Below are 5,209 nucleotides of genomic sequence, written 5' to 3' on the forward strand. Positions count from 1 at the left end.
GTATGTGTGTGTGCTAGGTGAGACTCAGACAGGCAGCATCCCGTCCTGCAAGCTGATGAAAGACAATCCGCCTGGTAGGTATTCCCACCATAACTCTGATTTTCATTTTGGAGATCGAGCGCCGCCGTTATTGGGAGTGATGGGACTGGGCAATTTGCAATGCAAAGATGGGGTGATGACGTCTGCAGAGCGATTCTCAGCTGCAGTGGGGCTCTTCTGCCATCTAGCTTCGGAAAAGTCACCGGCTTCCACGTTGAAAAGGCAGAGGGAAAAAGGGGGAGCAGTGAAGTCAGGGGCTGTGATTGCACATAGAGTGAACATCACTCGCTCTACAACACATTCAGATAGGGTTTTCTTCAAGAGCTGTTGCCTCTAATGTGCACGGCCTTGTTTCTCATCTCACCCAAATCCATAGTGCCTGGACTGTTACAGCTTTCAATAGCTCGACAAATAAACTTTATACTTTGAGAGATCAGCAGCTTTTGAAAGAGCCTGGGTATCAGGATATCAATTATGTGCATACAGTGGCACAGGGTTTGAATATCGTCCTATTAATAATTGTAGTAGCAATGACCTCCTTAGAAATCAATATCCTGCTCCTTATTTGTTGGCGAGATTTATTAGCATGAAGTCAGCGGGGTACGTTCATAAGGAAGCATAATAAATTAAAGCTGACTCTCTCTTTGTGGTGGAGGAGAAACTAAAAGGGACGCCTCACAGTAGCACAGAATGAGAGCTGTCCGTGGTGCTGAAACTTTCCATCAGACTCACTATTGCAGCCATGCACCTTTGTGAAGGAGCTGACGTATTCTTCCATTATTTCCCACTAAAAAACAGTTTGTGAATCATACCCATATGCTATACCCATCTAATACAGCTAATGGGTTGATAGTGTAAGAAAACCATTACCCTTCAACCTAAAGTACAAATCCGCTATTCAGGTGATCATCTTTCTCTCATGTTTCCATTCCATATCCAAGGTTAGTTGACTACACAGGGTAAACCTCCCACACTTAGTCCTGCACTCTCTTGGGAGGAGAAATGAGAGAAAACAGCATGGTCCTGTTCTAATCGTACCTAATTATAAAGCAGCAGAGGGCAATGGGATTGTTGTCCTTTGACCAAATAGTCAGAAAACATAATTCAACTCTGAAGGTCAAACTGGGATAAATACATCATTAATAATTGTAATATATTGAGATTTGTTTGTTTTTTTTATGCTGTAAACAGTTCATAGGATTTGTGAATTAGGTTTATAGTCTGTATTCATTGTGTCTTTGCCAACTCAGTGAAAAGTATTGTCGTGCTTTGTGGAAATCTCATTTTGCATGTTTCTGTGGACAGCTAATCTATCTCGTTGTGCCCATACAAACTGAAACGCCGCCACATGAGTGATAGATTTGTATCCTTGGCCCATTTCTCTGTAGAGTTGTTTATATCAATGGTTTATGCAGCAGAGGCAAACCACTGCGTATCTTTCAGTGTGAAGTCCCTTATTCCCGCTTGGCATCAGAATTCGTCAGGTGTCTATAGGCCCGGTGGAGGCAGCTGGGAATGGATTGAGGCACCGGGCAGCTTGTCTTTGCCACTGTAATCGACAGGTGGTCTCAGGAGAGTGGGCTTCAGTGGTATTGATGCCTCTCGCCAGGTCTTGCTGGCTGCTTGATGAGCAATCAAACTGCCTCCTGCCTGATCCTCCTGTTGTTTTTGTGTGCATCTGTGTGTATGTGTGTGTGGTTGTGTCACATTCTATGTATTAACGGTTCATGCATGCCAAAAATTGAACATATACTGTTTGCTCTTGCACACGCATATGTGTCAACGTGGTTATGCATTCTGTTTATGGAGGCATATTTACACGCTTTAACCCATTTTATCTTAAAGGGATAGTTCACAGACACTTTAATTCACTCATTATCTACTCAACACTTTGGAGGGGTGGGTGAAGTGTTTAAGTCCACAAAACCCTTTTGGAGTTTCAGGGGTAAATACCGATGCAGCCAAATCCAATACAACTGAATTAACCTCTTGTTCAAATGTGAAAAACAACAGAAAAAAAAAATTACAATAATAAAATAAAATGCCTCCATACTGCTTATGTGGTTTCATCCAAGTGTCTGTAAGCCCCGACATTCAAATTTGACCCAAAACGGCATCATTTACACTGTGTTTTTAGCCTAAATGTTCACTACCGGAAGAAGCAATGCTACCACACACCCTACGCGTACCCTTGAGTGAGAGCTTGTGTGCACTGTGTCTGTTGGATCACAAGCGCGTCTCCAGAGGAGGATATAAGAGGACATTTCTCAAAACATGGCTTAAATGTCACTGTTTGTTGGTATGTGACTTATTTCATTCAGCAGGTTGTTATGTTCCAGCACGGTACACCAGAGTTTACAGGGTGCAGTTAAAGGATGTCCAGGGAGCACTGTGAAACAGACAGACATTTCATTCTTCCTGTTATAAGTTTTTTGTACCAGAAGAAATGTTTGAAAAGCTCTTATTTTAAAGGTTCTGTGTGTAGAATTTAGTGACATCTAGTGGTGAAGTTACATGTTGCAGCTGAATGGCCCTCACCTCACCCTCCTCTTCCAAACATGAAAGAAAACCTGTGGAAAATTGAAGTTGTCATAAACACTCAAAAGGTGTTAATTTGATCCAGTTTGGACTACTGTAAAAAACATGGCCGCCTCCGTAGAGAGGACCCTCTTACGATATAAATATAATGTATTTAAATATATAGGGCTCGTTCTAGGGTAAAGAAAACAACAATTCGTACAATTAAGATGATTAAACATGAGGTAAAACATCATTAGAATAATTTTATATTCAACTTCTGCCACTTGATCTTTTTCTCCTAAATCTTACACAGTGACTAGTGACGAGTGTTGCTTTAATGCGACAGATACAATACAAAGAGCATTGGCTCTGGGTTTCAATGCATCACAGCATTTGTGGTATAAATTCATGTGTTAAATGTTCTTTTATGCACTTGCCACTACACAAAGAAGAAGAGCAGAACCAGTCAACTAACCAGCCGGATAATCAGCCAGTCGACTGAACAGCCGGTCAGACTGCTACACTGACTGCAACCTCTCTGCTTCTCCCTCAGGGAATCACGCTGTTGTTCTAGTGAACCTGGGAGGTTTGTTCTGATTAGCATCAACCATGTATGACGACTGACACCTGGGAAGGTTTCTGTGTCACACACGGACCAAAGGTCTCCTGTCTTCCTGAAGGGGGCCTTGTGGGGGTTTCAGCCAGGTGTGTGCATCCTTTAATATGTGTGTAGCATGCATGAGTTATGCTTGTGTGTGAATAAATGTGTCAGACTATTTGCGTGTACCTAACACGTGTGCCCTGCAGGGATATATACACTACAATGTGTGTGAATGCCTGTTTGCATGGACACGTGCTTTGTTGCCGCAAGCCTTGGCAAACATCTAAGTTGAAATCTTTATGCCCAGGTTATATTTTCCTTGTCTGTGTGTGTGTGTGTGTGTGAGTCCGTGTCTGCCTGCTGACATAGAATGCAGCTGGTGGGGGGTTGATAGAGTAAACATTGGGGTCGGCTTAGCTGGCTTGACTTCCCCTGGGGAATGTGTCTGGATCTGGCCTCTCTCACACACTGTTGCTAATCCACCGCTGGGTTCTGCTGCTCCATTGCCCTGGATCCGCTACCTACAGCACCTGAGGGGCACTGGTAAGAAGTGGGCAGGTGAAAGGGGCACAGGGAGGGAATCTGCGCACATGAGAAGAGAGGCCAGTAAGGGATAGAATCAGCTTTTGTGTCTCTTAGATGGAGGCAAATAAATAAGGTGTTTCAAATAAAACTGTCAACTTGTGTCTAAACCAATGTCTAATCTCAACTCAACTCAATAAACCTTTTTTTATTAATGCGTGTACAATATACCTACTAATTTCTCAAACCTCTGTCTGTGTGTGGAGTGCATATCTCAAGTTATCAGCTTCACTTGGCATGTGTATTGTTACGGCCTCGGGGAAGTTCACTGTCAAGTTTGGACACGGTATTTGTTATATAAAATCACAATCTGAAAAAAAAAGAGGGTAGCCAGTGCTCTGTTGCAGTCAGTGGGGTCAGGTCAGTGTGGCTTCATCCTGCGGACCAAGTTGAACATGTCTCCTTCAATGACCTCTGCTCAACAACAGCAGTGGTCGGCAACTTGGTCAAACTACGGGTCAAAACAAATCATAATTTATTCCACCATATTAGACTCATAGTTTAACATTTGGCAAGTTGTCTTCAGATTAAAACTGCTCATTTTGTTGCCTCAATGCTTTATCTTGAGCAGGGACTGAAGACTGTGTCGCTATAGTTTCACAGACCTCTGAAACAGCCGACATGCAATGTGTTAAAAATAACAGCAGCTCAGTGAATCCTTTAAACTTGATATAACTGACACATGCGAATGATAAAGTCAGATTCATTCTATGTAAAACATTGACTATAAAATCTTTATTGCACTTAAACCAGGTAGGATGAACATCTAGTTCTAAAACTTCCCTCTGCACCATAGATTGTTAATAAAAAGCTCTGCACGACAAGGAATTATTCTCATTAACACAGATCAAGAGAACAGGCAGCTTTGAAGCAGGCACTACACTAGTAATGTTCACATGAATTCAGCCACCATAACGTCAATGATCTTTGGTCTATTCTATTTCTATAGGATGACGCCCTATCAGTGAATAAACACTTAAGTGGAGAGAGACAGAGTCTGCTGGGAAATAGAGGGGGGATTTTCCCTTTATACAAAATCAAATGTGTGGTGTACCCTGACATGGACCTTGATTCTTCCTCCTGACCTGCAGCTGGTTACATGGTGTACTGACAAAAACAAGCATTGACACTTTCCCTGACACGCCTGGCAAGATCACTGTCAGCCCGATGCTAGCACTTTAGCTCAGGGCAACACTCTGAGGTATGAGTCATGCAAAATGGTTCAGTCTGAATAAATACGGATTAAAAAGTGACATCAAAACGGTTTTGATCCATTTTTAGACGAAGTAAAAAGCTTCACAAAATAGGAATCACACAATGTTCCGTCTCTCTCCGACACGACCTCTTGTTTACGCGCACACTCTGATTCATCTCACCACCTTCATGACTACATGTGATTTCTCCACGCTCATTAGGTTTTCTATAGGCCTAGGTTTCACTCAGATCCCCGCTGACTGAGCCTGCCCA

The sequence above is a fragment of the Limanda limanda genome, chromosome 11 (assembly GCF_963576545.1).
Source record: "Limanda limanda chromosome 11, fLimLim1.1, whole genome shotgun sequence".
Classification (NCBI taxonomy): Eukaryota; Metazoa; Chordata; class Actinopteri; order Pleuronectiformes; family Pleuronectidae; genus Limanda; species Limanda limanda.